At 37.2% G+C, this 25,570-nt stretch overlaps 1 long non-coding RNA gene across 1 annotated transcript; it reads right to left on the minus strand.

Moving 5' to 3' along the window:
• Positions 1–7,053: 7,053 nt before the first annotated feature.
• Positions 7,054–10,889, minus strand: LOC311288784. Its single transcript, XR_014626999.1, has 5 exons — positions 10,775–10,889; positions 9,223–9,317; positions 8,965–9,135; positions 7,579–7,709; positions 7,054–7,342 (listed from the first exon to the last, which is right to left on the minus strand). It is a non-coding gene; the product is annotated as an uncharacterized lncRNA (long non-coding RNA).
• Positions 10,890–25,570: the final 14,681 nt, after the last annotated feature.

The raw sequence follows: 25,570 nt of genomic DNA on the forward strand, positions 1-25,570 counted from the left end.
GAGACCGACAGTTAAAATCCCATTTTTTTCTCATACTAATGACACATGTACGTTTGTTTGTGTGGAAAGCCCGCTTCTATTAAGCAACTGTAGGAAGTCATTCGGAAATGTCAACAGGATGAGTGCATCAGCGCGCACGGAGAAACAAGCGCACTTAACACAGACGCGCATGCACGTGTTTCGTTGTCACGGCTACATAAACAAATTTCCACACACAGGAAGACAGATGTTATGGTAATATTTTACATGTAACGTTATTTAAAAAAAAAAACGAACGTTTGCATCAAGTGAAAGCATCAGGCACCTTGGCTACCTACATAATAAGCTGTTTTAAATTTAAAATGTTCAATGCCTTATCGCGCTGACGTGACCGAACCCGACCCGAACCCGAACATAATTTCTAAATATCTGTCCGAACCCGGCCCGGCCTGTCGGGTACCGGCGGGTCCCGTCGGGCTCGGGTCGGGTATCCATCCTCTAGTTCACACTGCACGATGGAACGATGACAGGGGGTTTCACACTGCATGACTTCACAAAAGAAAGAATCGCAGACAACTTCTGTCTGATCCGCAAGCTACGTTTCACAACCAAACACACGCGAGAAGTGATAAGGCAATAGGCTTGTTTGAGATGAGCAAAATCTGCGCAGAATCGATCACCGGTGATCAGTGTGAGATGCATGCCGGTTAGAAATGTGTCCGAGTGCGGTCCGCCTTGCTCTGATGTAATGCTGACGCATGTCAAAAATCTCTCGCGAGCGCAAGGCACACCTGTCGGATTCTGCAGTCGAGCGCAGTTGCTCTCCACCGACTGCGCTGATCAAAAGCATGATGGGAAACGACTTGCTGACGACACAGCTTAATGTTCATTGGTTTAAACAACAGTGATGTATTGTTCTCTTTTAAAATGTTTGATTTTTAAACTCTGATATCATGTTTTATGTGTATACGTTATGTGTGAATATTCCCAAACTATCTGACAGTGCGATCTCTATGGGTTATGCAATGTAATTTTAATTAAAAAAACAAAACAAAAAAAAACACATATGTCTGTATTAAAGAAAAAAAGATTGATAAATGTAAATTGGAATTGAATTAAATAAGTAGGCTACTTTGGGTGTCTTGTTCATTATATTTATTTTCATATAAAAGCAACAGAACTTAAATTCCATCCAGTTTATTAGCAACACTGTGCACAAGCGTGATCTACAAAAAAATGACTGCAGTTTTTTAGAAGTATTACTGCGGTTTTTGTTACATATAGAAAATGCAGTTTTTTGGACACGAAAAAACTGCAGTATTGCAGTATAGCTGGAGTACAACTGCAGTTTTACTCAGTAGTAGTGCTACAATAATACTGCAATATAACTGTGGTAGTGCTACAATAATACTGCAATATAACTGTGGTATTACCGCAATAATACAGCAATATAACTGTGGTATTACTGCAATAATACAGCAATATAACTGTGGTATTACCGCAATAATACTGCAATATAACTGTGGTAGTGCTACAATAATACTGCAATATAACTGTGGTATTACTGCAATAATACTGCAATATAACTGTGGTATTACCGCAATAATACTGCAATATAACTGTGGTATTACTGCAATAATGCTGCAATATAACTGTGGTATTACTGCAATAATACTGCAATATAACTGTGGTAGTACTGCAATAATACTGCAATAATACTACAATATAACTGTGGTATTACCGCAATAATACAGCAATATAACTGTGGTATTACTGCAATAATACAGCAATATAACTGTGGTATTACCGCAATAATACTGCAATATAACTGTGGTAGTACTGCAATAATACTGCAATATAACTGTGGTATTACCGCAATAATACAGCAATATAACTGTGGTATTACCGCAATAATACAGCAATATAACTGTGGTATTACTGCAATAATACAGCAATATAACTGTGGTATTACCGCAATAATACTGCAATATAACTGTGGTAGTACTGCAATAATACTGCAATACAACTGTGGTATTACTGCAATAATACTGCAATATTACTGTGGTATTACCGCAATAATACTGCAATATAACTGTGGTAGTACAGCAATAATACTGCAATATAACTGTGGTAGTACTGCAATAATACTGCAATAATACTGCAATATAACTGTGGTATTACCGCAATAATACTGCAATAATACTGCAATATAACTGTGGTATTACCGCAATAATACTGCAATATAACTGTGGTATTACCGCAATAATACTGCAATATAACTGTGGTAGTACTGCAATAATACTGCAATATAACTGTGGTAGTACAGCAATAATACTGCAATATAACTGTGGTAGTACTGCAATAATACTGCAATATAACTGTGGTAGTACAGCAATAATACTGCAATATAACTGTGGTATTACCGCAATAATACTGCAATATAACTGTGGTATTACCGCAATAATACTGCAATATAACTGGTATTACCGCAATAATACTGCAATATAACTCTGGTAGTACTGCAATAATACTGCAATATAACTGTGGTATTACCGCAATAATACTGCAATATAACTGGTATTACCGCAATAATACTGCAATATAACTGTGGTATTACCGCAATAATACTGCAATATAACTGTGGTATTACCGCAATAATACTGCAATATAACTGTGGTATTACTGCAATAATACTGCAATATAACTGTGGTATTACCGCAATAATACTGCAATATAACTGTGGTAGTACTACAATTATGCTGCAATATAACTGTGGTATTACTGCAATAATACTGCAATATAACTGTGGTAGTGCTACAATTATGCTGCAATATAACTGTGGTATTACCGCAATAATACTGCAATAATACTGCAATATAACTGTGGTATTACCGCAATAATACTGCAATATAACTGTGGTATTACCGCAATAATACTGCAATATAACTGTGGTATTACCGCAATAATACTGCAATATAACTGTGGTATTACCGCAATAATACTGCAATATAACTGTGGTAGTACTGCAATAATACTGCAATATAACTGTGGTATTACCGCAATAATACTGCAATATAACTGTGGTAGTACTGCAATAATACTGCAATATAACTGTGGTAGTACCGCAATAATACAGCAATATAACTGTGGTATTACCGCAATAATACTGCAATATAACTGTGGTATTACTGCAATAATGCTGCAATATAACTGTGGTATTACTGCAATAATACAGCAATATAACTGTGGTATTACTGCAATAATACAGCAATATAACTGTGGTATTACTGCAATAATACAGCAATATAACTGTGGTATTACTGCAATAATACAGCAATATAACTGTGGTATTACTGCAATAATACAGCAATATAACTGTGGTATTACTGCAATAATACTGCAATATAACTGTGGTATTACCGCAATAATACAGCAATATAACTGTGGTATTACTGCAATAATACAGCAATATAACTGTGGTATTACCGCAATAATACTGCAATATAACTGTGGTATTACCGCAATAATACTGCAATATAACTGGTAGTACTGCAATAATACTGCAATATAACTGTGGTAGTACTGCAATAATACTGCAATATAACTGTGGTAGTACTGCAATAATACAGCAATATAACTGTGGTAGTACTGCAATAATACTGCAATATTAGATTAGATTCAACTTTATTGTCATTACACAAGTACAGGTACAAGGCAACGAAATGCAGTTTAGGTCTAACCAGAAGTGCAATAGCAGCAAGTGCAGGATATACAGTGGTTCATAAGTGCAGAACATGGATATGTACTGAATAAATATAGAGTTGAATACTATTATAAACAAAAATTTACAGATAGATTGTCCTATGAATATAATATACAGATAACTATTACTGTGAACAGAATTTACAGCTAGATATGTACTGAATATAATAATACAGATGGCTATTACTATAAACAGAATGTTTACAGATAGATATGTACTATGAATATATATACAGATGGCTGTTACTATAAACAGAATGTGAGCATAATATACAGATGGATATTACTATAAACAGAATTTAACAAATAGATATATGTATAAGTTAGGCTAATGAGCAGTATAACAATGGATTTAAAGTAGTGCAAATAAAGTTTGGACAGAAGCTATCCGAGTGAGTGCAGTGGAAAGTAATTGCATATTACAGTTAAGGTACGATATTGCAATGTATATATAACAGTCGGTACTGTAAATAAACTGTAAATAACTGCTCCACATCCATCACACTCAACACTGGTGTACCACAGGGCTGTGTGCTAAGCCCGTTCCTCTACTCCCTCTTCACCTCCGACTGCAAGCCTGTGTACGGATCTAATTCCATCGTCAAGTTTGCGGACGACACTACGGTGATTGGTCTCATCAGCAACAACGATGAGACTGCCTATAGGGAGGAGATCAAGCACCTGGCCACATGGTGCACCGAAAATAACCAGCTCCTCAACACCACCAAAACGAAGGAGCTCATCGTGGACTTCAGGAAAGTGTCAAGAGGCACACACGACACCATCCACATCAATGGAATGGCTGTTGAGCGTGTCTCCAGTTTCAAGTTCCTGGGGACCCACATCTCGGCGGACATGACCTGGACAACCAACACCTCCAGCCTGGTCAAGAAGGCTCACCAGCGCCTCTTCTTCCTGAGGACACTGAGGAAGAATCAGCTTTCCTCCACTATCCTGGTGAACTTCTATCGCTGTGCAATAGAAAGCATCCTGACCAACTGTGCTACAGTGTGGTATGGGAGCTGTTCTGTTGCAGAGCGCAAGGCACTGCAGCGGGTGGTGAAAACCGCCCAGCGCATCACTGGGACTCCACTACCTGCCATCGAGCACATCCAGAGGAAACGCTGTCTGCATCGAGCTCGCAGCATCCTTAAGGACTCCTCTCACCCAGCCCACAGACTGTTTTCTCTCCTGCCTTCCGGCAGGCGTTTCAGGTGCCTCCGGACCAGGACCAGCAGACTAAAGAACAGTTTTTTCCCCAGAGCTGTCTCTTTATTAAACTCTAACCCTCATTGATCCCACTCCCCTTATATACTGATTGACTCTCCTCTCCCTCCTCACACCTGCCTCCATTTTGTTATTTGCAATACTATAATGTTCATTTGCACTGCTGACTGTTATTACAGTAACAACTGTTTACATATGCATCTTGCACTACTACCTTGACTGGAATATGCTCATTTGCACTGCCGACTGTTTATTTACAGTACCGACTGTTATTGCAATATCGTACCTTAACTGTAATATGCAATTACTTTCCACTGCACTCACTCGGATAGCTTCTGTCCAAACTTTATTTGCACTACTTTAAATCCATTGTTATACTGCTCATTAGCCTAACTTATACATATATCTATTTGTAAAATTCTGTTTATAGTAATATCCATCTGTATATTATGCTCACATTCTGTTTATAGTAACAGCCATCTGTATATATATTCATAGTACATATCTATCTGTAAAATTATGTTTATAGTAACAGCCATCTGTATATATATTCATAGTACATATCTATCTGTAAAATTATGTTTATAGTAACAGCCATCTGTATATTATATTCAGTACATATCTATCTGTAAACATTCTGTTTATAGTAATAGCCATCTGTATATTATTATATTCAGTACATATCTAGCTGTAAATTCTGTTCACAGTAATAGTTATCTGTATATTATATTCATAGGACAATCTATCTGTAAATTTTTGTTTATAATAGTATTCAACTCTATATTTATTCAGTACATATCCATGTTCTGCACTTATGAACCACTGTATATCCTGCACTTGCTGCTATTGCACTTCTGGTTAGACCTAAACTGCATTTCGTTGCCTTGTACCTGTACTTGTGTAATGACAATAAAGTTGAATCTAATCTAATCTAATCTAAACAGTCGGCAGTGCAAATGAGCATATTCCAGTCAAGGTAGTAGTGCAAGATGCATATGTAAACAGTTGTTACTGTAATAACAGTCAGCAGTGCAAATGAACATTATAGTATTGCAAATAACAAATAACAAAATGGAGGCAGGTGTGAGGAGGGAGAGGAGAGTCAATCAGTATATGAGGGGAGTGGGATCAATGAGGGTTAGAGTTTAATAAAGAGACAGCTCTGGGGAAAAAACTGTTCTTTAGTCTGCTGGTCCTGGTCCGGAGGCACCTGAAACGCCTGCCGGAGGGCAGGAGAGAAAACAGTCTGTGGGCTGGGTGAGAGGAGTCCTTAAGGATGCTGCGAGCTCGATGCAGACAGCGTTTCCTCTGGATGTGCTCGATGGCAGGTAGTGGAGTCCCAGTGATGCGCTGGGCGGTTTTCACCACCCGCTGCAGTGCCTTGCGCTCTGCAACAGAACAGCTCCCATACCACACTGTAGCACAGTTGGTCAGGATGCTTTCTATTGCACAGCGATAGAAGTTCACCAGGATAGTGGAGGAAAGCTGATTCTTCCTCAGTGTCCTCAGGAAGAAGAGGCGCTGGTGAGCCTTCTTGACCAGGCTGGAGGTGTTGGTTGTCCAGGTCATGTCCGCCGAGATGTGGGTCCCCAGGAACTTGAAACTGGAGACACGCTCAACAGCCATTCCATTGATGTGGATGGTGTCGTGTGTGCCTCTTGACACTTTCCTGAAGTCCACGATGTAACAATATAACTGTGGTAGTACTGCAATAATACTGCAATATAACTGTGGTATTACTGCAATAATACTGCAATATAACTGTGGTAGTACTGCAATAATACAGCAATATAACTGTGGTATTACCGCAATAATACTGCAATATAACTGTGGTATTACTGCAATAATACAGCAATATAACTGTGGTATTACTGCAATAATACAGCAATATAACTGTGGTATTACTGCAATAATACAGCAATATAACTGTGGTATTACCGCAATAATACTGCAATATAACTGTGGTATTACCGCAATAATACTGCAATATAACTGGTAGTACTGCAATACATAATACAACTAAAGTACAATTAGCCTACAATACTACCGGAATGCAATACTAATAAAATGCTGTACAATACCATTGAAATACAACCAGAATAAGTTTATTTTTACACATCTGCAATATAATGAATTAAGGTACAAAACAACTGCAATGCAACAAATGTGATTTTACTTCTTTTTTTATATAACTTCAAATAACAGGCTGGGAGTTAGACAATGTATTTAAAGTGTTTATTTATAGATCATGCATATATCTTCCCCCACATTATTCAGAGAGGTTGCCTTTTTTTGAAGAGCTTATCCACATTATTCCACTTGGTTCTTTTAACTGCCTTCATCTCAGATGTGGTAACAATAGTTTGGATGTAGTCTGGAAAAACAAACAAAAAGAATCAGAGAAACTCTTTCAGTTACACTCTTCACCACAGGCATATATTATGCTTAAAATGAATCTGCAAGTTAATCTCTTAAATTTAACTTGGTGTCAGCAAGTGTTTGTGGAAAGTATTCATACTATTTACAGTTGTTTTTTTATGGTTTACTGTTCAGCATTAATAATAGCTTTGAAGTTTGAACACTCCAGGTAAAAGAAGTTAAATTACTCACCCTCATGTCGTTCCAACCCCGTAAGACTTTCGTTCATCTTCGGAACACAACTGAAGACCTTTTTGATGAAATCTGAGATCTTTCTGTCACTCCATTGACAGTCTACACAATTTGCCCAATAACATGCATTTCTGAAGAAAAGCAGAAAGACACAATCATTTTTAAATGCTGGGAGTGCATCTGTATCACCCCAGCCATTATCTTCTGTTTTTACATGTTACCAGTGCATCTTTTTTTTTAATTTATGTGAATAAACAAATTTTTTTTTTATACAAAAACAGCCTTTTATGTAAAATTAACTTTATAAAAGACCCACAGTTCTAACTTTCATTCATGGTTTAGTGTAAGATTTTTGCCCATCTTGTGGAAAATGCTGTTTTAAAAGTTAAAAATGATCACTTTAACCAGTGGATCGCTGCAGAGCTCAACTATTTGCTATTTGACTAACTGAAATAATCTTTTCACAAGTTTTTCCAGTTGGATTCATATCTACATATTATAAGATCACAATTATAACAATAAAATTACTTCGTCAAAGGTTAGCATTTTTTGAACTGATATAGCAAATAGTGGAGCTCTGCAGTACTTTTTTACTTTTAAAACAGATTTCCCAAAAAATGATACACTCAACCATGTCAAATTATCCATGTTATCCCCATTAATGAAAGTTAGAAATGTGGGTCTTTTAAGTGAATTTGTTTATTTATATACATTTTTAAATATATAATAAATCCTCCAAAAACTGCACAAATGTGGAGTAAAACCATTAATAATCTGAGTAAAATTGGGCTATAATTTGTTGCCTGGGGTCTCTGGAGAGTGTAAACCACAAACGAACAGCGCCCAAGGGTTAACGTTTGTGAAGCACAATTTGATGGAAGAGCAAAAACTAACAGTTCATTTTCATTCGTTTTTTTTGGCTACGGGTCATTAGATCTTGCATTCTGCACACTCAGCATTCAGGCAACAGAGATAAATTAGTCTGGTTGGATTACATTTATTTGAATGAATGAACGAGGGAGAGAGAGAAAGATTGTGCATATGTGAATTACCTGTGTCTGTGCAGCATCACTCTAGTGAAGCTGTCAGTTTAATTACTCCAAAAACAGCAACGTTAAGACCTTGTTGCTTAGAAATATGTTTCTGTGTGAGAGGGACTGTATGTGTGTGTGTTACAGTAAAGCAGCACATTAATTCAGAATGATGATTAATCTGACTGTAACTATCTGTGCATTCATCATTTGAATGCACACCTTCCAGTCAATCAGAATCGAGTATTCAAACAGACTATGCTATAATACAAAAGAAGAGAGTCCACGAGCAAACTGTTGAGAAATGATGTTTAGTACTGAGAATAATTGCTGTGGTAGAACTAGATTTCATTACCTTTCCAGCTCTCTCTCGGTTTTTATCCTGAATCTGCGCTAATATTGTAAATCTTCTTTTAGCTCTTTGACTTCATTTTTTAAATCCTCAATCTCTTCACGTCTGAATTCTTTAATGGCTGATGAAACGGAGGACTTCGTACACTTGATTCCTCCAGCATTCCCTTGGTTCCTGAAGTACAATATCAGTCATTATGTATTCTAAACTATAAAGATAATAGTTTATAAAAGGTATAATAAAGAATGTACAGTAGCTTACCGTTATTTGAGTGTATCTTTGTTTAACCGCAGCCATTATTTTCTGTTGGATTACATTTTTAATCTTCTGTTTTTAGTTGTTACCAGAGCATTTTCCTGAAAACACCAATCACACAATAAAAAGTATTTAAAAAAAAAAAAATCCTTTTCTGCTAGGGGTGTAACGATTCGTTTTACCAACGATTCGATTCGATTCGCGATTCGTGGTTGTCGATACGATTCAAGGACGATATTGGTTCATTTAGAACGATTCGATCCGAAACGATTCAGTGACTTGAAATCGATTCAGTAACTTTTTAGCCAAAAATTCTTGTAAGGGAATCAGGTATCAATTAATTATAGATATAAACAAACAAGTAAACAACAATTAATGTAAAATGCATTCACATTTTATTTTAATAAGTAGGACTGAACGATTATGACAAAAATGATAATTGTTGATTATTCCCTTGAAATTGTAATTGTGATTATTAATTATGATTATCACAACATAGAATGATGTTTTGAATAGTTTGGCCATGGGACCCACATTTCCCCATGGTCATCAAGCCGCGACCCACCTTTTTAGGAATTATATAAGCCTATTATAATACATTTGTTTACACAAAAATTGTTGACACACAAGTTCTGTCCCCCTTTACTTAACAATTTTTTTTTAAGAATATGACAAATACTGATAGACAGTAGGCACTGCGAGGTTAAGCTATTAAATAGCAGTCCCAAACTAGTTTTTGTTAATACAATCTTGGTATGAGCCACCACAGTCATATAAAAATATACAAAATAACCAGTAAGTGGCATTTTGTTATGGAAACAAACAACAATTAGGCTACCATGGTGATACACAATACTTAGAGGAACTGGTAAAGAAACATGGAAACTGCTCCTGATAAATAGCAACACACATGACGGACCAATAACGTAATTTATTGGTATTTTACTTTTATTTCTTAATTTACTAATTTACGACGTTGCATTCTCGTATTTCTTTTGCGCTTTAGTGAAGTGATACAGCGCGCTCCGGCGCATTTGCGCGTGCAATTGAAGAGTGCGTGCTACTGCAGTATAGCGGCTGAGAGGACAGGACAGTCCGTTTTTCTGAGGTGAGAGACTTTGCGCTGCTCGTTGTCTTTGCGCTGAGCTGGCGCGTCACGCATGGCGACGACGACACAGATAGGCAGACTGAATCGAGTAACGTTTAACGCCTTTATCATTAAAAGTGCAAAGAAAAAACATCCATATAAAGTCTAACGTGCTTAAATCCAATGCGCTATTTCCTAGTATCGATACAATCGATTCATTACCTTTTAAAACGATATTAGATCGATATATGTCGTCCGGAAGGCCAACTTGCCGAGCACAGATCGATCCAGTTGGATCGTAGGAATATAAATCGATACATCGATGTAGTTGATGAATCGTTACACCCCTATTTTCTGCACATTAATGTCAAACTATTTAACATAATTGGTCAGCATTAATAATGGCTTTGAACACTCCAGGTAAAAGTAGTTAAAGTAGTTAGTTCACCCAAAACCCCATTAATTACTCACCCTCACGTCGTTCCAATCCAAGACGTTCATTTAATCTTTTTGATGAGATCTGAGATCTTTCTATCACTCCATTGACAGTCTACACAACTTGCACAATAACATGCATTTCTGAAGAAAAGCAGAAAGACACAATCATTTTTAAACACTGTGACTGCATCTGTTTCCCCGCAGCCATTATCTTCTGTTGATTACATTTTTAATCTTCTGTTTTTAGTTGCTACCAGTGCATTTTCCTGAAACTAGCAATCACACACAAAAAAATCCTTTTCTGCACATTAATGTCAATTAACTATTGAACATAATTGCTTGTATTGTTTATGTAAATCCAGTAATGTCCGATATTCCAAAAAAATGTAACTGTAACACTTTACAATAAGGTTCGTTAGTTAACTACATTAGTTAACATGAACTAATAATGAACTGCACGTATACAGCATTTATTAATCTTAGTTAATGTTAATTTCAACATTTACTAATGTTTTATTAAACCCTTGTAAACATTAGTTAATGCACTGTGAACTAACATGAACAGCTGTATTTTTATTAACCTTAACAAAGATTTACAAATACTGTAACAAATGTATTACTCATGCACTGCAAAAAATGCTGTTCTTACTTAGTATTTTTGTGTTGTTTCCAGTCCAAAAATCTAAAAATTCTTAAATCAAGAAGCATTTACTAGAGAAGTAAAACTACATAAGAAATTCTATTTTGTTTTCAGATAAACAGAAAGTATCTTAAGTGATTTTTGCTTAAAACAAGCTAAATTATCTGCCAGTGCAGTAAGGAAAATAATCTTGTTTTAAGATTATGTTTTTATTAAGTTTTTTTGAATTAAGTTTTTTTTTCTTACTGCACTGGCAGATAATTTAGCTTGTTTTAAGCAAAAATTACTTAAGTTACTTACTGTTTATCTGAAAACAAAAAATAATTTCTTATGTAGTTTTACTTCTCTAGTAAATACTTCTTGATTTAAGAATTTTTAGATTTTTGGACTGGAAACAACACAAAAATACTAAGTAAGAACAGCATTTTTTGCAGTGTGGTTAGTTCTTATTGTAAAGTGATACCAATTTAACATAAAACAAAGATAAGTACAATTATCATTATCATTAATAAACTGAAGTTTGTGTACAGTGATAAAAAATGAAAATAATGCTGCAAACAGAGCACAATCTGTTGTGACGCAGCTCTAAAAAGTAAACAGTGTAAAACTACAGTAAGCGCGTTTCCTCTTGCTCACACCGGTTTGAATAATAACGTTACTTAAAGTCTTTTTACATATCTCTAAAATTAAAATAAACAGATTTGAGGACATTATACGTTATACTCACCGCTAAACTGAATGAATTGACAAGACCTACCTCGCTTATTGAACTTCTTTTCTTCCAGAAAACGCTTCTCTTCCGTCCCACTTGTGAATGACCACGGGTTGTATTTCTGCCATGTCTTTGTGTTTTAATTATGAGAGTTCACGAATATGAACGTATATGAATGATATCGTCAGTGAATAATCAACCAAACCGTATTTTATGGAGCAGACACTACGGGAAAATACGCTGACTGACCCGTAACCCGTAACGAGCATCAGCTGATCTCGAGACTCGTTGTCAGGACAACGACCGCTGCGCGTTCGCGCGAAGGAAGAAGATCTGCTCACGTGCGGGCAATTTATGCGGGTGAAAAAGCCAAAAGCTCGTCACACAATACAGCATAACTGCAGTACATATAGACCATTTCAAGGATGTAAACAATAACATTCCGTTGGAATGCTACTGCGCATGTCTGGCCCTGAAGCATTTCCGGTGGCGGCGTTTTTAAATATCCGGTCTGTGAAAACAAGCGCGTAACTTTTACGTCTAGCGAAAAGGCAACAGTTAAAGTATTTCCAAAAACTGAAAATAAACGATGATTGGAATTACCGGACCCTTTAAATAAGACTTTGATGCGTATACTTTTTACACAGAACAACGTTTGCCTGAGTAGTCCGATTGGGTGTTGCGGCTGCTTGCGTGTACACGAGAGATGCGATAAAAGCCTATCGCAGTCTGGATACTTACAGAAAGGTTGGGAACATTCGTTCGTAAAATGTTGATGACATCTGTCTTGTGTTTGGTGAAGATGAAGCAAGTCAAACAGCGTCGAAAACGTACTTATCATGGTTTGTCCGAGGAGGTTACGAGTATTTGTACAGCGCTATTCAAAATACATATCGTTTCAGACCAGCTTTACAGAACATGCATGTATATTACAACGCTAAATGTACGCTAGTAAACGGACCTCAGTAAAAATTGCTGTAAGTTATGCAAGTACTCATTTCATTCGTTTCCAAATGTGTGCGAGATGATTTAAATGTCCTATCTGAGCCCCTCATGTGGTCACAAATAAACAGAAGGTGAAAGCAATGTAATGCTGGCTGTCTTTTTTTTCTAATGCATAAACCTGTATTAGTCATTTAAGAGAAATGTATACGTGAAGATTAATAATTGTAAAATTAAGAATAAAACATACAGAATACACTTTTTAGGTCCTTGAAGGGAAAATTTTATTTTATGGTATATGGTATACTATTTAGTATAGTGTATGGTATACTATTTAGTATAGTCACATATAGATTTGCTAGCTGTGTGTGTATTTATGTAGTCAACATTTAAAGTGGATCAAAAAAGTTCCTATAAGACAAGAACAGGTATTGTTCCAAATTAATGTTAACTTTGATGAAAGGTTTTTATCCACTTCAAATGTTGACTACTGTATATATTTAAAAATACATAAACAAAAGAAACATCTTCTCACTTTTAACAGCTTTTATTTCCAACAAATTTCTTAATGTGTAAATAAATACTTGTATGAACATAATCTGCTTCAACAACTGAGACAACAACAATAAACACATTTCACTGACTTTTTTTGACAAACAGAAATGGAGTTATGAGTCCCTGAACAAAGGGGGTCAATATCAATCCTCAAGGTCTCGAACATCTGGGGGTTCATATGTGTGCAGAATTATTGATTTTGCACGTTGATTTTCTGATCATATATTTTTTTTTCCAGACACATTTTTACCAATTCCAAACCACATTAATCTTAACTACAATTCATTTTGTATTTAATAATTTATCAGTGATATAGAATTGTTCATCAAGGCTGGAAATGAAAAAAACTTATATTCAGGTGTGCATAATTATTAGCCACATTTTCTTTTGAAGTTAAAATAAGCCAAAAAAAGAGAGGTAAAGAATACTAAAAAAATGCCCCACACTTAAGAATCACAAGCTGAAGTGTAGTAAAATACATGAAGAATTAATCTTCCAGAATCTGGTATTAAGTTTTAGGAGTTCATTTGTAAAAATTAACTCCCAAAACTTACTGATGAAGATGAATTCTTCAAACAGTGGAACAAGAGGATGTGATGCTGGTCCTTTAAGAGTCAGTCCCAATCTGTCTGTCCATAAAGCCTATAAAAACATCATCTTCATCTTCATGTATTTTACTACACTTCAGCTTGTGAACCCAAGTCTCTGAGATCCTGATATCTTGCTCTTCTGGAGACTCCAGGTAAGTTGCAGTTCTGAAAAATGGTGGCGCCGGAGACTAAAGGGTTCCTGATGGTTTCCCACTTAATTATTTTGCAGTTAACATGTGTCTTTTCTTCTCCACCTGATTTTGTCTGACCCTGCTGACCCAATGAGGATTTCACTGTCCAATGGTCATGCTCCTTCTCATGGGCATTTAATAATTAGTGACTTTTCAGTCTGAGTTAAATCTCTTTTTTGGCTTATTTTATCTGTAAAAGAAAACGTGCCTAATAATTATGCACACCTGAATATAAGGCGTTTTCATTTCCAGTCTTCATGTACAATTACATATCCCTTAAATATATTAAATACAAAATGAATAGTAGTTATTAAGCTTAAAGTTGGTTTTGAATTGGTAAAAATGTGTCTGAAAAACAAAATATGATCAGAAAATCAAGGTGCCTAATAATTCTGCCCACACTGTATGGTCACATGTGGTTTGGCTGTTGTTCCTGTCTCCCTGTAGTAGTCTTGGACGTCTTAAATTACAAATGATGGCATTCCTATTGAAGACAAAAGCAGAAAAACAATTATTAACTTAATATGGTTAATGCACAATATTTAAGAACTAATGCTACTATTGTGTACTATAGTAAATGTTGGAATTAACATTAGCCAAGCTTAAGTGATGAAAAATGTTTACCGTTACCTTTTGTAAACTACTGCAGCACACCATTCAGGTGGTAACTGTTATACAGTATATATTCTGTAATGTGTTACTGCAGTTGTCAACTAACTAGACAGCTAGCCAACAAATGTTAACTCCTACTTAATTACAGCCCACAAAACATTTAGGGGAAAAGACGGAAAAAGCTTGGCCTATTTTCACTAAATTACACGCGTCAAAATGCTAGGTTTATATGTAAACAATAACGAACAGAGCTATCTTAAATTATGCTGCAGCATACATAAACAGTTAACGTAAAGAGTAGAGAGAGAAAAAAAGTAAAGAGAACAGTTTTACTTACCAGAATAGAAATGTGTGTTGTATATTGCTAGTTGCGTATTCAGCCTTCTCGCTTCACTGATGCAATCCAGGCGCGTTTTTCAGGAATTTAAACATTTTAATTTCCAAAAAAAAGTTCGTTTCGGGCCAGAAGGAGGACCCAACTAACGAGCAACAAGGGCCTAATTTTAATTTAGATATTCTAAATAGCAGGATTATATAAATTATGGGAATCCCACTGTACATCAAGCGCATCCCGCCATTGTTTTGAATGCGCTCGACAACTAACCGGAACCGTCCTAGGGCCAAATACGTCACTTCCTTAAACAGACGAAAGTCCGTTGAAATGGTCTATATAAACGGTAGACCTATGAAGACTTCAGATGCAAGTCATTCTGAAGGTTTTTTATTTATTTAAATAAGCTTTTTTATTATTATTATCATTATAAAGCTCCTTTATTTAGGTTCAATAATTTCACTTTAATGGCAACTAAAATGACCTCATTGCCATCAAAGTGAAATAACTAAACCTAAACATAGGAGCCTGATTAAAAAAAGCTCATTTAAAAAAAAAAAAGTCAGATGAGGTTTTTTGCATTTAAAGTCTTCACATGCATATCAGTGCATCAGTGTTATTGTTTCAATCTGGTTTCAATACTTCATTATACTGCAGATCTACAGTTGTACTGCAGTTTTACTGCTGTTGAACTTCAATGTACTGCAGTTATATTGTATCTATACTTCGATATACTGCAAATCTACAGGTGTACTTCATTGTACTGCAATTATACTGCTTTGAACTGCAGTTTTACTGCAGTTGTACTTCATTGTACTGCAGTTATTTTTTGTAAGGGGAATCCCGTGAATCCCGCGATATCCATCTTTGATCTCACAGGTGTCAGATCCACTGCGAGAAGAGAGAACTGTTCGTCTTGCCTGCGCATTTTTCACTCCTCCCCTCACTCTGCCTACTCTCGACTACATTTCAGGCAAGGCAAGGCGCATCGTGAGACCGGAGTTCTCTCGCGAGACTGAAATTGTTATTAAAAATTATAGCCTGCAAGAAGCTTGCGTTTCAAATTGTCTGTGCGCTGATTTGCAGCGAAAAGGAGACAAATAAACAGTTAATGCTGGAGGTAATGATTGGGAAGATGAGGGGAGCAAGGACTGTGTGTCTGCAAAGAGAGAGTTGGGTTTAAATAAATAATTTTGCAATGTGCTGCTGTTGCTGCTGGTCAAGCAAATGTTTGTGCTTTGATTGATTCTGTTTGATATAACTATATATCTATTAAAATACTGATATTCTGGTCAATAACTCCTCGCCGAACATCCTTCTGTCCTGTATCTTGCTCTCTCATTGGCTGTCGGTCATCACCGTCACCGATGTAGTTTTCAGTCAGAACACTTTCACACAGCAGGATTGTGAATCGCCGATAGGTCCAGATATTTAGCATGCCAAATATCCCACGGGCGTCGGCGACTCGTCGGCGATTCTCTCAGATCGCGTCATTGCTCATTCACACTGCGTGAACGAGCACTGATTTGCCTGTGATTTCGGGCATTTGTCGGCGATTTATCAAAACCTGTCGGCGAGCCAATATCAGGGCTAAAATCGTGCAGTCTGAACTCGGCATTAGTTTCCGGGGCCTCAAAACTGTGCGTTTTTACGTGAAAAAATGATATGCGTTTCAAAGCTTGATTAATTTACATCACAAAAAAACACTCCAGACAAAATTCATACCTCAGTTTTAATCGGCACTATTTTCTTTCCAATTCTATCAATCCGCACTGCTGTCAACGTCATCAGTGTGCACGTTCCGATCAGCTGTTCCATAGTGTTTACACAATCGAATGACAACGACGTAAAAAGTAGAAAATTAACAATGGTGCGAACTTGTAAATTCCCAGGTTGTGACCACAAGAATATACTTTAAAACCTGCATGTAATAGCAAATTATCTAACAAACAACGTAAACTTTACATTACTGTGATGGAGAGTAGGTAAATGTAACTGCGATGGAGAGAGTAACTAGTATAGTAAAAACACTGCAAGGCACAATATCCGCTGAACGAAGCTTGCGCGGAATTATGAGGTCACGATTTTCGTCTTAGCACGCGCTGGTGCGCTGAGGGGAAACCTATGGGGGAAACAGGGGAACCGAATTCTCCGGAACACCGGGATCACCGTTCAGATTCCATCGTTTTCCTGTTTCGGATATAGCTATGAGACAGCTTTGGCTGGTTGACATCGGCTACTCTGCGGAGCTAAAATATCCAGAATCAAGGATTTTCATGTGTGCAGTGCTCACTTCAGCGAAGACGATTACATCCCCAACCAAGGAGGAAAAAGAAAAAAACAGATTTTAAAGAGTTTTGCTGTACCAGTACCACGGGTAAGCTCTATTTACTAACTTTATGATCCCAGGTGTGTAAACACTATGGAACAGCTGATCGGAACGTGCGCACTGTTGACGTTGACAGCAGCGCGGATTGATAGAAATGGAAAGAAAATAGTGCCGATTAAAACTGAGGTATGAATTTTGTCTGGAGTGTTTTTTTGTGATGTAAATTAATCAAGCTTTGAAACGCATATAATTTTTTCACGTAAAAACGCACAGTTTTGAGGCCCCGGAAACTAACCGAGACTACTTTCTTGGAAAACTTCCAGCGGCCAGAACTCTGACCAGGGAGGTGACCACAGAGTGGGTCAGTGTGTATGCACTATAGTGCTGGTAAGGATTGCATACAACTTCATGTCTTAAATGGGCGAACTATCCCTTTAAGGACACCAATTTTCTTTGTGAATGAATAATGTATCGTAAATAAATAAATGTTCTTCCTTAAAATACAGGGTGCATTACTCAGGACACAGGCAGATTTTTATTTTTAAAGGCCAGTTACTTCATGGATCCAGGATACTATGCATCCTGATAAAGTTCCCTTGGCCTTTGGAATTAAAATAGCCGCACATCATCACACACCCTTCACCATAGAGATTGGCATGGTTTTATTTCAGTTAGCCTAATAGCTGGTTTGATTTGCATTGAGAGATGAATTTACCCCATGCTCCGTGGTTGTATTATTAAACAGAATGAATATTTTGGAAGTGAACTCTGAACGGTGAATATGGATTATTGAGTTTTTAATAATGAAAATGTGTGTGAAATGTTTTGAATTGAAATATTCACAGCTTAAATATACAACCATGTTGAATTTCAGCCCATAAAAAATGTAAGCCCTAATAATACAGTGCATTAAAATGCAAGTGTCACCATTATGTTCAGTTATATTCAGTTCATAGACTTTTAGTTTGTTTTCATTGCTCACATGTTTCCTTGTATGTGTTTCCCGCCACTGATCAGTCACCATGGATACTAATCACATTCATCACAGCTGCTCATCGTTTAGTTAATCGGCACTGTGTATTTAAGTTCTGAGTATCGTCGGCATAACAGTGGAAGCTAATTCCATGTTTCCTAATGATATCTCCTAAGGGTAGCATGTACAGATTGAACAGCAGCGGTCCTAGTACTGAGCCTTGTGGTACACCATGATTGAACAGCAGCGGTCCTAGTACTGAGCCTTGTGGTACACCATACTGAACTTGTGATCGATGAGACATCTCTTCATTTACTGCTACAAACTGATAACGGTCAGATAAGTATGATTTAAACCATGCTAGTGCATTTCCCCTAATGCCAACATAGTTTTCTAGTCTATTTAAAAGAATGTTGTGGTCAATGGTGTCAAACGCAGCACTAAGATCGAGTAACACTAATAGAGAGACACAACCACGATCGGATGATAAGAGCAAATCATTTGTTACTCTAACGAGAGCAGTCTCAGTACTATGGTACGGTCTAAATCCTGACTGAAAATCCTCCAGATATCATTTCTTTATAAAAAGGAACACAGTTGTGAAGATACTGCCTTTTCTAGTATCTTTGACAGAAAAGGTAGATTCGAGATCGGCCTGTAATTGACTAATTCTGAAGGATCAAGTTGCATTTTTTTAACAAACGGTTTAATCATAGCCAGCTTAAAGTTTTTTGGTACGTATCCTAGAGACAAAGATGAATTAATGATATTAAGAAGAGGATCTATGACCTCTGGAAGCATCTCTTTCAGTAGCTTAGTCGGTATAGGGTCTAACATACATGTTGTCGATTTAGATGATTTAACGAGTTTAGTAAATTCTTCCTCTCCTATAGCAACGAATGAATCAAATTTTTCCTCAGGGAGACTACAATGCACTGCCTGATGCGATACTGTAGTAGACGGTTGCATAGTTATAATTCAGTCAGGACCACTCGAGTCAAAAATAACAGACATTTGTCAAATATTCAAATTTTTATTTGCATTATTATTAAAGTTACATTTGGCGGTATGGCTCTGTTCTGAGTTACCCATCATTTTCATGAGCTCCATGAAAGCTAGTCAGGGAACAGCAGCAGCTTCTGGGGACATCTCCCATTTAACTGGGAAAGCAGCAAAAACAAATCCCCATTTGAGAACAGAGCATGCATCAATGACAACAGAATGACACTGATTAAGTTAAACAGAAGTTAAAGGAGGAGCTAGGGGAGGAGGTGGGTTGCAAGCAATGCAGTGGAAGCAGCCAAGCAGGCACACTGAAGAATGACTTTAAATACGGCGGCCTGTTTGATAGGGACCAATTGAGTGCTTAGGAATCAGATCAGCTGTTAGGTCTGGATAGAATCAGCTGATAGCGGAGCTTGACTACGCGGCCTGCCTGAACTGACGCTGAACGCTATATTTTTGTCCCTGATATTATCAATCTTATAAGTGAAGAAGTTCATAAAGTCATTACTGCTGTGCTGTTATGCTAAGCTTTATTACTTGTTAATTTAGCTAATGTAATAAATGAATAGCTATGGTTGTATTTGTTTTCTTCTAAGAGAGGCAAAAAATAAGCAGATCAAGCAATTTTAAGCCCTTTCTGTACACAATCTAGCTCTCTCTCTCCACGAAATGAGAAATTTTCTTCCAGTTGCGCTCCATTTTTCTGGCTGCTCTTTTACAGGACAATTCTGGTGAAAAATGAACCTAGGGGTAATTAACACATGGTTACAGAGACAATCGTTCTCTGGGATGCGTTTTCATGATAATCAAATTGAAAGAGTTTTATCTCTAAAAACAGATTAGCTTATAACGCTAGTGTATGGGGCCACGAATAAGTAAAAGTAAATCGCTAGTTAATACCACTAACAAGGCTCAAAATAGCCTCACACTAACACGGTAGCATAATGAGGGTCCCTACATGCAAAACGAAACATTGAGAACTTTGTAAGTGTACAGGCAGTTTAATAAGAAGATACTTTATAAAGACAGTACATTACGCGTACACAGGCAGAAGCCATCTTGGAAAACAGTCTTGACTAGTCAAGTCAGGAACGCCGTGCTACGTGAGCTGATGTGACTCAGTTTTTTTTTTTTTTTAGGGGCCAAGCCTCGAAGGGGCAAGGCACCTATTGTATCTGTTAGTTTTCTTCTTCTTCTTCTTCTTCTTCTTATTATTATTATTATTATTATTATTATTATTATTATTATTCCTCCTCTGGAAGTCTATGGCAGCCTTATGAACCGTACATAGGAAAATGATGAAATTTGGCACACTTGTAGTGATGGTAATGAAAAGTAATTGTAGCATTGAGTCTCTAGGACCAACTCTATAGCGCCACCACCAGTACAAAAATCCTACATTGAAATGGTTATAACTTTTGAACCCTTTGATCTAGAGAAATGAAACTGAGGCCTAGTCCACACGGACACGGGTATTTTTATAACCGGAGTTTTTCCTCCTGCGTTTAAAAAAAAAATCCCGTCCACACATGCTCGGTTTACAAGAAATCTCCGCCTACATGAAAACGCAAAAAACACGCTATCACACGCTGTCAAGAGCATGCCACACCAGCAGGCGGCGATCGTAAAGCCACGTTGGCCAATCAGAAGCAAAAACCCCGGTTTTACTGTCTACACGACAACACTGCAACCGGCGTTTCTGAAAATCCTCACCCTGGCAGGGGTTTTCAAAAATGTTCGGTTTCAGTGACCTGATACTGCGTTTCCGTGTGGACGAACGGCCGAACCGCGTAAAAAAAGTCACGGTTATAAAAATACCCGTGTCCGTGTGGACAAGGCCTTAGTACACTTGATTCCTCTCTTCATGGTGATCACAACCAATAGAGTTAGTACTGGTGCCCTGGTGGCCTGTATACAGTAGCCAGCACAAATGTCAAGCAGGATTAATTATTCACTCTAGTCAGTGGTCACCAACCTTTTCAAGCCCAAGATCCCTGACCTCAGCTTTGATGAAAGGCAAGATCTACCTTTAGATTTTTCATGTGAAATTTATCCGATTCCGGAGGTTTTTTTTACAAGCAAATTGGCCAATACCGATACCAGCTGCCGTTTTTTATTTCTTCGTCTTCTTTAAGCAAATTTATTTGTTGTTTATTTGCTCTATAACAGTATTTAAAAAAAGACTGTAGCCATTTGAAATGAGTCAACCACTGCATTTTAATCACAATCCAAACAAAGATGCTGCACACATGTAGCATGAGCAGTTGTTTTTTATTTACACTAGATTGCGTAATTTCAAGACTTAAAGCAAATACAGAATGGTCTGACTTCAGCTTTGTGAAATCGTTACATAAGACACACCTGCATAAAACAAAAACAGACGGACTGAATGAATGAAAATGCAAATTCACTCTAAGACAGCAGGTGGCGCTTATGGAAAATAAGCGTTCCTTTGGCTACCGCTGTAAAAAAGCAGCTGCGCTTATAAACACGACTTTATACGAGGAAAAGAAAATGCCATCGAAACTATTCAGAAGACAGTCAGTTTCCTTCAGAGATACATTCATATAAACCCACCCAATTCAATATTTATTTTTCTTCCTATATTTCGAGCATCACGAACAGTGATCTTGCTGTGTCTGGTTTTTCTCTGCTGAGCATCTTTGCGTCCGTCTTCAGTGTGTCCTTTGGCCTGTGTTAACGTCCTGACTTTGTAACATTTTGTAAATTTTGAAGTTGCACAGATTTTTGGGAGCATAATTGACCACTTCAAGCATCAAACATTCAACACTTCAAAATAATTATATTTAAAACAAGACTTCTCAGTTATTCTGAAGATATTACTATAAATTACAGCAACACCTCCCCCTTTGCCTTTCAGACAAGGCTCATGTTTATAACAGTAATCTTGCGGGGTGGACTCATTTAAAGTAATGTAATCGTTTGGTTTTAGCCAGGTTTCTGTCAAACACAGCACATCTAGGTTATTATCTGAAATCATATCATTAACAATGAGTGCTTTTGAAGTAAGCGATCGAATATTCAGCAACCCAAGCTTTAGCATTTGTTCATCTGTATTATTTGTTTTTTATTTGTTTAATATCAATAACATTTTGACCCTATGTGATGGGATTTATCTGACTTCTGTGACTTGAAACAGCCAGCAGACGGTGTGTTTATCCAGTCTGTCTGGTTCCTAATCTGAGCCCTGGGCCTTAGGCAGGCTTTACTCATATATTCATAAGTTTATTTAACAGGGACAAAACAGAATCATTGCTACAATTTCAAGCAGCCGATACTCCACATACAGTACAGGCTTCTAGCCAAAGGCTCTTTTGCAGCCCCGGTCACTGGTTAGTGTTTTTGTGTGATTACGGTTTAATTGTTGTATAAAAGCCTAAGCAAAGATTGGAAAAAATATAAGTGTACGACCATCAGTGTTCACAAACCTGCTTTTGTTTGAACCACTTTTTTAGATTTCTTTTAAAGATGTACAACTATGTTTGCATTTTCAGTTCAACTGATAAGCTCCTCCAAAGAAGTGGACCGTGAACTCAAACTGTCGATTGTGCAAATTTGTTTTTTTCTCTTCGGTACTGTGCAATTCTGATTAGTTGCACCTCTTGTAGTGATCCCCTTACTACTCTGTTTTAATATATAATAAATATAAGGCATATAATACCTGGAGCAGGATTATTTACATATTTAAAAAACATTTTAATGAGAGACTTGAATTTTCACAACTAAGCAAACAATTTTTTTTGTAAAGTATTACAACAATGCCATCTAAATGGTTTCTTGTCTAAACTGTTTAGTGTTTGTTTTGTTACGTTCCTCCAGATGGTAAATCCAGGGGGAGGAGAAGCAACAATATTTGAAATAAAACCAGGGCAAAAGAGGACAGGAAGTCAGGTTAATGTGCAAACTGAAAGTATATTTATAACAAAAGAAAACCAATAAAAAACTACTCTCAGGAGACAGCAAGCAAACAATATAAGGCAACAATAGACACAAGTTAAGTAATTTAAGGAGCAATGATCACGGCTAAATGAACAACAATGAACAGTCCTCTCTCCACTGAGGAGGTTAAAAGCCAGACACTGTTCTGGACTCACAAAAGATCTAAGTTAGTTTTCAACCCACTGGTTGACTGGACTCACAAAAGATCTAAGTCGGTTTTCAACCCACTGGTTGATTGGACTCTCTCTGTTCTGCTGGGCTGACTGGTTAGCAGGGGTCTGCTCACGAATGTTCTGTCTTGCAGTGTGAAAATCAAGCCTTCTTATCCTCCAGGCACTGAGTGTTGATTAGGCACACCTGCTGCCACTCACTCAATCAGTTGATCAGGCACACCTGCGGCCACTCACTCATGCAACTGAGGCCTTGTCCACACGGACACGGGTATTTTTATAACCGTGACTTTTTTTACGCGGTTCGGCTGTTCGTCCACACGGAAACGCAGTATCAGGTCACTGAAACCGCACATTTTTGAAAATTTTTGAGGATTTTCAGAAACGCCGGTTGCAGTGTTGTTGTGTAGACAGTAAAACCGGGGTTTTTGCTTCTGATTCAGGCTTCTGATTGGGCAACGTGGCTTAACGATCGCCGCCTGCTGGTGTGGCATGCTCTTGACAGCGTTTGATAGCGTGTTTTTTGCATTTTCATGTAGGCGGAGATTTCTTTTAAACCGAGCATGTGTGGATGGGATTTTTTTTTTAAAACGCAGGAGGAAAAACTCCGGTTATAAAAATACCCATGTCCGTGTGGACTAGGCCTTAGATATCAAGCCTATTCACAACAAAAATGCATAACTGGTATGTCTTTGAAACAAAATAAAACTGTGTGTGATCGTATAGTGGTTTTCGAATATCTAGGCTGAATTATAATCTCTACATACAACATACAGTACATTTCAGCAGTACAATAATGAAACTATTTGATCCATTTTACATTATATTGAAATAACAAAATAAGGAACATTATCATTGCAAACGCAACACTTGAGCACATGTGTGGCTAATCTCAAGACTACCACGCTGGTCTGCAAGATAGCTAAACTCGACTTGCACACAACAAATAACATGACGATAAAACCATTTACACAACATAAGATTATTACCTGGAACACAGTATGACAGTGTTGAATCGTGGGTTCAGCAAATAGATCTCGGGACAACAATCTAAATAGCATGTAAAGCAAGTGACAATTAGCACGCTAGTTCACATGAAAATATGCTTGGTTGCAAATCTCTAAAACATGGCTTTACAAGACACATAAATCATCAACTAAACTCAAAATAGTTAACTGAAATCATTATAAGTACATTGTGTGACAAAATACGAGACATATGTACTTAGAATTATAAGAAAACATCGATTGTCCCAGACCTCCCAAATTGCGTGACTTAAGCCTGTTTTATGCTTCTGCGTCGAGTCGACGGCGTACCTCCGCGGACCCCTCTGCGTCGACGCGAACCCCTCTCCAACCCCTCCGCCGTAGCTCGACGCGCACCTCCAAAAAATTGTAACTATGCGTCGAGGCGACGCAGACCCCAAGGGCTGTGATTGGTCAGATTATACATTATTTCCGGAGTGTAGCTTTTCCGGTTTCCCCCTCCCGCTATAGCGACATTTTTAAAGTGAACACTGCACTGTTTGTGTTCAACGATGGATCAAGTTTTTTTATATATATTTTATATACTAAAGTTATTTATATTTTTAATTGTACTTAAAACTTTGCCCTTTGTTCTTATTCTCTTATTCTTCTATGTTCTTACTTATTGTATAGAAATTTGGGGCAATAATTATAAAAGTTCACTACTCCAAAAACGAGCAGTTAGAATTATACTCAATACATGATTAACTAACTGTATTTCTCTATGTACATTTCTGAAATGCACTTTCTGTAAAGCTGCTTTGAAACAATATGTATTGTGAAAAGCGCTATAC

The sequence above is a fragment of the Rutilus rutilus genome (assembly GCF_951802725.1).
Source record: "Rutilus rutilus genome assembly, chromosome: 4".
In the NCBI taxonomy this organism is placed as follows: Eukaryota; Metazoa; Chordata; class Actinopteri; order Cypriniformes; family Leuciscidae; genus Rutilus; species Rutilus rutilus.